The sequence below is a fragment of the Panthera uncia genome, chromosome B1 (assembly GCF_023721935.1).
Source record: "Panthera uncia isolate 11264 chromosome B1, Puncia_PCG_1.0, whole genome shotgun sequence".
NCBI classification, from domain to species: domain Eukaryota; kingdom Metazoa; phylum Chordata; class Mammalia; order Carnivora; family Felidae; genus Panthera; species Panthera uncia.
Genome location: NC_064811.1, coordinates 111330978 through 111342686, shown reverse-complemented (window position 1 = coordinate 111342686; position 11709 = coordinate 111330978).

Here is an 11709-nt window from a genome sequence, read left to right as displayed (position 1 = left end):
TGCTCATGGATTGGAAGAATAAATATTGTCAAAATGTCAATACTACCCAAAGCTATCTACACATTCAATGCAATCCCAATCAAAATTGCACCAGCATTCTTCTCGAAACTAGAACAAGCAATCCTAAAATTCATATGGAACCACAATAGGCCCCGAATAGCCAAAGTAATTTTGAAGAAGACCAAAGCGGGAGGCATCACAATCCCAGACTTTAGCCTCTACTACAAAGCTGTCATCATCAAGACAGCATGGTATTGGCACAAAAACAGACACATAGACCAATGGAAGAGAATAGAAACCCCAGAACTAGACCCACAAACGTATGGCCAACTCATCTTTGACAAAGTAGGAAAGAATATCCAATGGAAAAAAGACAGTCTCTTTAACAAATGGTGCTGAGAGAACTGGACAGCAACATGCAGAAGATTGAAACTAGACCACTTTCTCACACCATTCACAAAAATAAACTCAAAATGGATAAAGGACCTGAATGTGAGACAGGAAACCATCAAAACCCTAGAGGAGAAAGCAGGAAAAGACCTTTCTGACCTCAGCCGTAGCAATCTCTTACTTGACACATCCCCAAAGGCAAGGGAATTAAAAGCAAAAATGCACTACTGGGACCTTATGAAGATAAAAAGCTTCTGCACAGCAAAGGAAACAACCAACAAAACTAAAAGGCAACCATCAGAATGGGAAAAGATATTTGCAAATGACATATCGGACAAAGGGCTAGTATCCAAAATCTATAAAGAGCTCACCAAACTCCACACCCGAAAAACAAATAACCCAGTGAAGAAATGGGCAGAAAACATGAATAGACACTTCTCTAAAGAAGACATCCGATGGCCAACAGGCACATGAAAAGATGCTCAACATCGCTCCTCATCAGGGAAATACAAATCAAAACCACACTCAGATATCACCTCACGCCAGTCAGAGTGGCCAAAATGAACAAATCAGGAGACTATAGATGCTGGAGAGGATGTGGAGAAATGGGAACCCTCTTGCACTGTTGGTGGGAATGCAAACTGGTGCAGCCACTCTGGAAAACAGTGTGGAGGTTCCTCAAAAAATTAGAAATAGACCTACCCTATGACCCAGCAATAGCACTGCTAGGAATTTATCCAAGGGATACAGGAGTACTGATGCATAGGGGCACTTGTACCCCGATGTTTATAGCAGCACTCTCAACAATAGCCATATTATGGAAAGAGCCGAAATGTCCATCAACTGATGAATGGATAAAGAAATTGTGGTTTATATACACAATGGAGTACTACGTGGCAATGAGAAAGAATGAAATATGACCCTTTGTAGCAACATAGATGGAACTGGAGAGTGTGATGCTAAGTGAAATAAGCCACACAGAGAAAGACAGATACCATATGGTTTCACTCTTATGTGGATCCTGAGAAACTTGGCAGAGACCCATGGGGGAGGGGAAGGAAAAAAAAAAAAAAGGAGGTTAGAGTGGGAGAGAGCCAAAGCATAAAAGACTGTTAAAAACTGAGAACAAACTGAGGGTTGATGGGGGGTGGGAGGGAGGGCAGGGTGGGTGATGGGTATTGAGGAGGGCACCTTTTGGGATGAGCACTGGGTGTTGTATGGAAACCAATATGACAATAAACTTCATATATTGAAAAAAAAAAAAAAAAGAAAGTATTCCAAAAATACTGTAGAGAGTTGTGTGCTAAAATCCCTTTTTGTGATATTATAGCTTTATTACATTACGTGGCTGAATGTATTGTATTCTTCAGTAGGTGACTTTACAATTAACCTTGGTGGAGAGGGTGGATGGTTATTAGAAAGGAGGTGAAAAGTAGTAAGAGGAAGGTAGTAGATCTTGCTGAAAGAATAGCTTCTAGCAGCCACCTATATCGATGTATCAGTAGCATAATCATATGTGAGATAGCACACTGCTAGGCGTGATGGTCAATATCTTAAAAATAATGTATGTATTGCTTATAATAGTTCATATCCTTCAAAAGTAAAATTTTAATTTTGTAAAAGGTAAATATTTTATGCATAAATCTTTCTCCTTTTGTGATTGGGCCGAAGGGGCTAATTTTCCTGTTTGCCCTTGGTTTATAGTAATATGTTAAGTGAATTGTCTTTCTTGTGTAATGCAAAATAAGTTGTTTGGCAGCTAGAATATATTTGGAACCCATGTGATTTTGACCTATATGTAGGAATGGTTAAGTCAGTTATATTATTGTTTTGGATAATGCTGTTGGTTGTTGTTTTTTTCTCCGTCTCCCAAACAACTCTATTTCTTCCTTTGCTGGCACTTTAAATACCTGTGTTTGCCAACTGTCTTCTCACTTTGCACATTTACCTATACTTATAGCATTTATATAGTCTGACAATATAAACTCTAGCAAAATGTAATAAAATTAGAGCTCTGCAAGCCTGTATTGGGTTCAGTAAATAAAAAACTGCCATTTCTGTAGGCAAAAATGGTAAAATTGGCAATTTCCTGTAGTTCAACCTGAAAAAATGTACAACACTTACTGAAATTGGCTCTTGTCCCCAGTACATGTTGAACATTTTAAGAGTGTGTGTATCTCAAATCTGCTTGCGCCAATGTGTTTTTCTCTATTCCTGCAAATACTTGAGGAATTACATTACTGAGATAATGAATTTGGCAAAGTATAGTGGAATTATTGAAATTCAAATTGAAAAAAAATCCCAAAAGAGGTCTATTTGCTTTTGATCTGATTATTACATATTTTAACCAGAGGAGATGACTTTGATTTCATTTTTTAATGTAAGATTGACAATGATTACGTAAACTCTAAGATGAAAAAGCAGAGGCAGTGCTTCATCTAACCTATAAGAAAGAAAAGATAAAGAATACAAGTACAGGCAATGAACATTTTCGGAAATACAGCCTAATTTAAGATTTTAATTTGCAAGTTCCTCTGAGTACTATTTCTGTCTTAGTCATTGAGTCTCTGAATCCTGATTTCATTTAAAGAGTAACTAAACTATTTCCAGCAAAATAAGAAGCAGTAATTTATTTGATTCAATGTGTTCTGGTATTTCCCCCCTTCAGTTATTTGTTTTCTTAATTCTAGGCATTATTTCAATAAGGTAGCCCCTAACATATATGTCTTAGTAGCTATTTTCAAATGGCATTTACCAAGTGCTAATGAGTTGTTTTTGTTCACTACTTTCATAAGTACTACTTTCATAAATTGATTTTGTGTTGAAATGTTTTAAACTTTCTCAGTGAGAATTGTCACAGATCCTTTAGGAATAATTATTATTTAAAAAAGTGCCTATAATCATATATCACATTTTAAAGTATGTGTAATATTTTGGAAAAAAATATATTGCGATTCAGGAAAAACAAGTATTAAATTGTGTATGCCACTGGTTATCCTTTATCAGCTATCTATACATATTAGTTTTCTACAAACACGTTTTCTCAAACCCGAAAAACAAGGGCATTAAGTTAGCTCAAATCCTAGGTTATTAGATTAGGTGAATATATATATACACATACATATGAATATTAGGTGAATAGGTATACTAAACCAAACTGAAATAAAATTTAGTTAAAATTATAATTTTAATTAAATTGTGTCTAACTTTCATACTAGCCTGTGATATATTTGAGGGTGCATGATATGCTTATTTTTGTATCTTCAGTATCTAGCTCAGTACCTGGATCATAATAATGTCTAGATATGCATTTATGAATTTAATGAACATGTATAAGAAGGATATAATATATAATATATAATATATAATATATAGATATTATATATAATATATAGATATATCTAGACATATGATGAAATATATGCATATATACATATATATATCATCAGTTCTTTACTGGTAGGTTTGGGAAGAAGAAAGTTAAGGAGGGGCAGAAGACAGTATCATATATCTCTATTAGCTGAATTTTCAGGAAGATGGAGCAGAATTGAATATATTGAGCAAAAGTCAAAAACAGTTTGTGCCCCACTCTCTATTTAGAGTTCTAGGTGGATAGCACTCTGCAAGATGGTTTAGATGCAAGCACAAAAAGTTGCAGCATATTAAATAATGGCAGTGAACTATGGTGGGCCACCAAGGGCCTGAATTTGATCTTTTGAGACCCCATAGCCCTCGTTTGGCATGAAAGGAGTGAGATATTTCTACCCTCTCCACAGTACAGGCAAAGTTTATCTGAGTTGGGAGCCTGAAGACTTGTCAAATTTTGCCATCATGGCAGATTCTATAAACTCTACAGAAGCCATGATGAGATAAATGAGCTAGAGACTGGATGGAAAATGTGGCCCCCTTCACTGAGGTCTGTAGAATCAACAAGGGAAAGATTGAGACAAGTCATAAGGAAGACCACCATCCTCTATTCAAAAAAAAAAAAAAAAAAAAAAAAAAGGCACACAACACAATTTTCACAAGCCAGCCAGACCGCAGCACGTACCAACAATTAACTAGCAATTTGAGGCCCTTTCCTCCCCCACCTTCTGGCACAAGTGTTGAAACCCTATTCCACATCTCTTAGATATTAGGAGAAGCATAGGGAAGGGAATGAAACCTGAGACATAGTGAATGCCTCTGAAAAACAGAATTACCCAGATGAACCTGTCTAAAATCAAAGATGCCACTAATTCACAACTTTATAAATCCTTAGATTCCCTTTTCTCTACCACCCAACTACTGTCTGGATCAAAAGCACAAGGAGGCAAAACTAGCTCCGTTGTTGAAAATAGAGAGGTCACCTTATATAAATGCATCATTCTGCTATGTATGCTACGCATTGATAATATTTTTGTATTTTGAAAACTCTACCTAAACCAATTCTCTAAAATGTCTTTATAATCTTCTTTCCTTGTCACATACACTTTGCAACTCAATTCAAAATTATTGATTTGGGCACTGGTATGAGATGAATTATGGGCCCCCAAAAGACATTGAAATCCTAACATCCTCAGTGCCTGTGAATAAAGACTTTTTTGAAAATAAGGTCTTTACAGATGATCAAATTATGATGAGGTCATGAGAGTGAGGCCTAATCCAATATGACAGTATCCTTATGAAGAAGTAATATTTGGAGTAACAGACAAACTTAGAGAGAATGCTGTGTGAAGACTGGAATTAGGCTGCCACAAGTCAAAGAACTAGCAGAAGCTAGGTAAGAGATCCTTCTGGAACAGATCCTTCCTGAGTGCTTTCATGGAAGGCATGGCCCTGACAAACACCTTGATCTCAGACTTCTAGCCTTAAAGAACTGAGCCCATAAACTCCTTTTGTTTAAGCCACTCAATTTGTGGTACACCGTTACGGGAGCTCCAGAAAACCAAGGCAGGTGCTGTGCTAAGCAGTCTCAAGTCTATGCAGAGAAACTGGGGATATAAAATAGATACGTGAGAAATTCTATACTTTCATTTCTCTCTAAGCATATTGACAATTTATGCTATTTGTTAATGCTATTTGTTTAGAATAATAAAATATTGTTTTATGATAAAAAATGTTGCTACTATACATAGACATGGAACTAAGGAAACCAATGTGAAGACAGAAGTTAAAGATATCCTGCACTTCTCTTAATGCTCATCAAATGCTTATCTTCCCTTGTATACAAGCAAGCTATGGCATATGGTCTCTATTACAGCTATCCAGTGCTTTATTAGTTTCCTGTAGTTACTGAAACAAATTACCACAAATTTTGTGGCTTAAAATACAGAAATACATTCCCTCAGCATTTTGGAAAGCAGAATTTTGAAATCTGGGTGTCAGTGAGGCCACACCCCTTTCAAGGCAAAAATAAACTTATTGGGACTGCAACAAAATAAAGAGCTTCTGCACAGTGATGAAAACAAAACTAAAACTAACAAAACTAAAATCAGCCTACTGGATTGGAGGTGTTTACAAATGACATACGCAATAGATGGTCAGTAACCAAAATATATAAGGAACTAGTACAACTCAACACCCAGAAACCCAAATAATCCAATTAAAAAATGGGCAGAATATATGAGTAGACATTTCTCTAAAGAAGACATTCAGATGGCCAACAGACATATGAAAAGGTGCTCAACATCACTCATTATCAGGGAAATGCAAATCAAAACTACAATGAGTTATCACTTCACACCTGTCAGAATGGCTAAAATCAACAACACAGGAAGCAAGTGTTGGTGAGGATGTGGAGAAAAAGGAACCCTCCTGCACTGTTGGTGAGAATTTAAACTAGTACAGCCCCTGTGGAAAACAGTATGGGAGTTCTGCAAAAAAGTTAAAAATAGAATTATCCTATGATGAAGTAATTGTAATTAATCAAAAAATATAAAAACACTAATTCAAATAGATACATACACCCCTGTGTTTATAGCAGCATTATCTACACTACCCAAATTATGGAAGTAGCCCAAGAGTCCACTGATAAATAAATGGATAAAAAAGTTTATAGATACAGATCGAGTGATAGATCAATAGATAGCTATAGATACATATATGTGCACACACATACATATACAGTTATATATGTATATACACAATGGAACATTATTCAGCCATAAAAAAGAATTAAGTCCTACCATTTGCAACAACATGGTTAGAACTAAAGAGTATAATGCCAAGCAAAATAAGTCAGTCAGAGAAAGACAAATACCCTACGATTTCACTCATATGCGGAATTTAAGAAAGAAATGAGCAAAGGAGAAAAGAGAGACCAAGAAACAGACTATTTTTTAAGTTTATTTATTTATTTTGAGAGAGAAAGCATGAGCAGAGGAGAGGTAGAAAGAGAGAGGGAGAGAGAATACCAAGCAGGCTCTGCACCACCAGCACAGAGTTCGACGTGGGGCTCTGTCCCATGAACCATGAGATCATGACCTGAGCTGAAACCGAGTCGGACGCTTAATCAACTGAGCCACCCAGGTGACCCCCAAGAAGCAGACTCGTAACTATAGAGAACAAACTGATGGTTACCAGAAGGGAGGTGGGTGGTGGAATGGGTGAAATAGGTGATGGGGATTAAAGACTACACTTACTGTGATGAAAACCAAACAAACAAAGAAAAACCAAAGGCTCTGGGAGAGAATCCTCTTTTTAGCTTCTTCTAGTTTCCCACAGCTCCAGGTGTTCTTTGACTTACAGCCTGAAATCTCTGCTTTCTTCCTTTGGTCTTTCCTTCTGTCTTGTCCTCCTCTCTCTGTGTCTTCTCAACACTTCTTATAAAGACAATAGTTATTGATCCAGGCCCCACCCTGGTAATCTAGGGTAATCTCATCTTGAAATCTTTAATTTTATTTGCAAACACTTTTTTCAAATAAGGTCACAGTTACAGGTTCCTGGTAGACCAATCTTTTGGGGGGCTATTATTCGAATGACTACAGATGCCACGTCCCCAAAACTTGGATGGAGCCAGTGACTGAAAAGGCACTGAATAAATATTTATAGAGTATATGAATAATAAGTGAGACTCAGAATAGAGGCCGAATTATCACCAGAGAAAATCTTGGTAAGATTCAGAGAATAAGCAGTGGAAGTTGCTTTGGAATGAAGCGCTACTTATTTCTCTAAAAAAGATGAGAAAAAGCAAGAACCAGTATGTGCAGATATTTTAGACCTGGAAAATAGAAACCTGAGGTGATTAGTGCCTTATACATAAACATAACATTATTAGCAAATGAAAGATTTTCCCTACTGTATACTTACAGTTATAATCTCTGAGATTAATTAATGCTTTTTATTTCTATTATTCTTTTCTTAAGACATGGAGATAAGCGTGACTGCATCCATGGCTCATTCAATATGCTCATAAAGTGAAAAACATGTGCTTTCCCATTGTAACCATTTTATACAATGGCAAATATTTTTAAGTCATTTACTTTCTTCTTTTAATCGTGCCTTCTTTAAGTTTGGAAAAGAAAAATCTTTATTTTGCCTGCTATTACCCTGACACTTTGATCACTGTAGGAATCACCCATATTTAGCTCTCTTAACCAACCAACACCTGCCTTTCATAGTGATCTTTTCAATATCTTATTTTTTATTAAGTCCAGTGTTCTGTGATTTCTTAGATTCAATATTTAAGTATTTGGCCTCCAATCATCACAGGACCAATTATATTAATTGTATTTTCTTGTTTTCTGTATTCTTTTTTTTTTTTCTGCCCTAGAAAATGAAGCATTTATTCTGCCTCATAAGCACCTGTTTTCTGTATTTTTGATGCTCTGGCATTTGGGGGTTTTACACACCTGGGAGAGAGACTGCACTTCCCAGGGCTAGCTAATTCCTAAATATAATAACAGCTTGCCTGTGAGCAAGCCTTTCATATGGCGAACAAACAACCAATCCTGGATCTACAGCCTTAACCTTCTTCTTATCTCACACTCACTACCAACCCTATATATGCCCTGCCCTGAATCATCCCAAGGCCAGACGCCAGGCAACTGGGGAGACCACCCGTATAGCCCAAACCACTGGGAAATTATTCAAACTAGCCAATCCCAAACTGTAAAACCTGTATACTCTGTCCTGCCTTGCATTCCCACGGAAAGCACAGTAACAGCCTTGGCCTAAGCTTTCCCCCTCGTTCTGGTTTCTGCCTCCTGAAAAAAAAAAAAAAAAAAAAACAGTGCATCTCATGTGGCCCTACAGGGTGTAGCTTACTTCCTTTTCACAGGAAATGTTAATAATAAATACAAATCTTTTTTTTTTTTTTTTTAATGGGATTGGCCTCCCCATGTCATCACTCAGTCATCTTCATACATTAAAATCCCATGAGTACAAATTTTAGGACATCCTGCAATTTCTGTCTCTCTCTTTTTTTTTTCTTCCCTCAAATGAAGTGTTGATACCTATAATGTCAAATGATAATATATAGAATTCTACAAGACTGTGGAAGAAGATAAAATTTGACCGGAGAAGAGGGCTGATAATTAGAATTAGAGTAAAGTTGACTAGAATTGGATATTGTAGCCAAAACATTTAGAATACATTGTTCTGGTATGTGACATATTATATTTTACGCTATGAGAAATATTTTCAAGCTGCTATTTAAAACTAGCCTTTCTCTCCTCTCCCTGGTTCCCCCAACCTTCCCTATCTGTCATTTGAATTGGTGGCTGACTTGGCTTGCTGTCAGGAGAGAAAATCAGGCAGCAGTGTGAGGCTCTATTGGGACTGTCAAAAAGAGAGATAGTGATGAGGATGTCAGAATTTTTTTTTCTCTTCCTTAGAATAATATGGCCAGGGGCTTTTCACCTAGAAGATATATAATGCAATCATAAGGAACAATACTTCATGGAACCTTCTCAAAGTTTGTTTAGTACAAACTAGTATAGTAGTATACTTCAGAGTGGCTCAAAATATTTTGAAGAAAAAAAACAAAACAAAACAAAAGACCGAGTCAGTAAGACATTTTTTTACAGATTAATGATTCATGCGTATTGCCTTAACCTTCTTTGTATCTTGTAATAATGACAAGAAATGTAAATGCAGTTACCCCGGTATATAAATAAATGTACTCCATTTAGAATTTTATTCCTCTTCATCTGTGTCTTGATTTGTCTCCTCTAAAATTTCCTCTTTAATCCTCTATATTGCTCTTGCAAACATTTATTCTTAATCATTGAAATATGTGCTGTTTTTTTTTAATTTCACAAGTTGACTTAAACTATAGTAGTGTAGGAATCCTAAAATTCTCTCATAGCAGTTGTGTTGATCTTGATAATGAAGATTCTTTATACTCTGCTATTAAAGATACAGAATAAAATCATTCTGTATCAGTTTTCAATACAAATTCCAAAAATGACACTCTGAAAAATGAAGTAAAAAACTGAATAAGGAATGAATAATTAAATAAATAGAAAGAGTAATAGAATAAGGTATTGATTAGTGTTATTTCCACAGGTATGTCACTTAGATGATTACATGGAGTTGTCACAGCTCAAATGAAAATATGCCCAAAGCAAGCATTTTCTGTAAGTGATATTTCAGTGTCAACTAGAGTTGAATGTCTGATGTTGTGACATCACTTCAGGCAATCTTTCATGAAGGACTGTAATAACATGGCAGCTTTTTGCAATCTTGAATCCCCTTAGGAAAATCAGGTGTCAGGATGATATGCATACAAGTAGAAAGTCAGATTATCCTCATGTCCGAGTTTACCAGTACTAGAAAAGGTTGTGCTAAAATTTCAGGGCAAAAAAAAATGTGAAACGAATAAGGAGCATCTTAGGAAAATGTAATTTGTCAGGCACTCTTCTTAAAGATTGATCCCAAATCATTTCATGTGTAGCTATATTAAGTGGTGAGAGCCAAACAATGTATAAAGAACTACCCAATTCTACAAGGTAGCTATGAAATGATCTAAACAAAAAGAAAATTCTCATCATGTCTGTCAATATGCTCTAGGGAAAAAAGGCATCTGTGCCCCACTGGACATATGAATGTAAATCTCTGTAGAGTGCCCCTGAAAGGATTCACTTGTTTAAATAAAAACAAAAATAAGCAAACAAAAGATGTGCTCGGTAGTAGAAAATAAATGACAGGTACTGACCAAAATCCCAAGGAAAGGATACAAGCAAACACAGAACAGACATATATATATATATATATATATATATATATATATATATATGTATTAAGAACACAGCCAGGCATTCAAATTTGCTTAGCCAAGCCACTTGAGACTTAATTCTTTTTGTCATTTCATTTTTCTCATTTATTCTGCCTGCCCTTGGGCTTTTTTCCCTTATGTGTTCTACAAAAAATAAAAAGAAATAGAAGATTCTTTTCCCATAGATAAAGAAAAATCTATGTGTACACATTTATTCATTTCTGTTATTTTCTAATATTTTGCCTTCCCCCCCCAATCATGCCCATAATGCAAACATACCATTTGATCAGTACACACTTTTTAAATTTTATTTTTCCTCCAGCACCTGCACCCTAATCTCTACTGATAACCACCTTCAGCTCATGCTGATGTACACAAAGTTCAGTGTGGCCCTCACAAGGCAGGCTGTTGCTGTAATATTCCTTCTCCACAATTCAGAGCTATGCCTCCATGGAGCTTTCAGGCTCTCAGGTCTAGCTCCACGATTGTCTGCAATTGTCATTCAGGAAATTGATTTTATCATATCATCACCAATCCTGATGATGCCAAGTTATTCCCTCCACGTGTTTGAGAATATTGAACTAAACCACATCTTCCTTTGCCCTCTAGTCTGCTGCTTTTTGTTACAACATATTTGTATTATGACCTTTTTCCTTTCACAGATCATCTCCATGATTACAGGTAGTATTTACTTTGTTGGTAATTAGAGTTAGTTGCTTTTGAAAGCTTTTCAAAACAGCAATTTCTATGTGTATTTAAATAATATCTCATCCTGCCCAAAGTTATTTTAGAATGCTACCCAATGAGAGAGCTTCCTGAATTCAGTGGTGAAATCTCAGAAGCATAAGTGGTATTTTGTATTACAGGATTTAGTGCTTTTAATGCCTGCAGGCAAAAATCTCCCCAAATTTCTCTTGGATGAAAGCACCTGAGAAGTGAAAATTACTCAAGGAGCACTTTTTGCATGCTAGAAGGGGATTTGGAGATTTCTAAAAGCTAAGAAAAAGCCTAAAATCCATTCTGAAATATTTATATCTTCTCTTTCAGATAAATTCTTTTCTGAACTCTCAGTGTTTTTATTGCATGGATCTGCTTTACGTGTTTTAAAGATAATAGTTGGG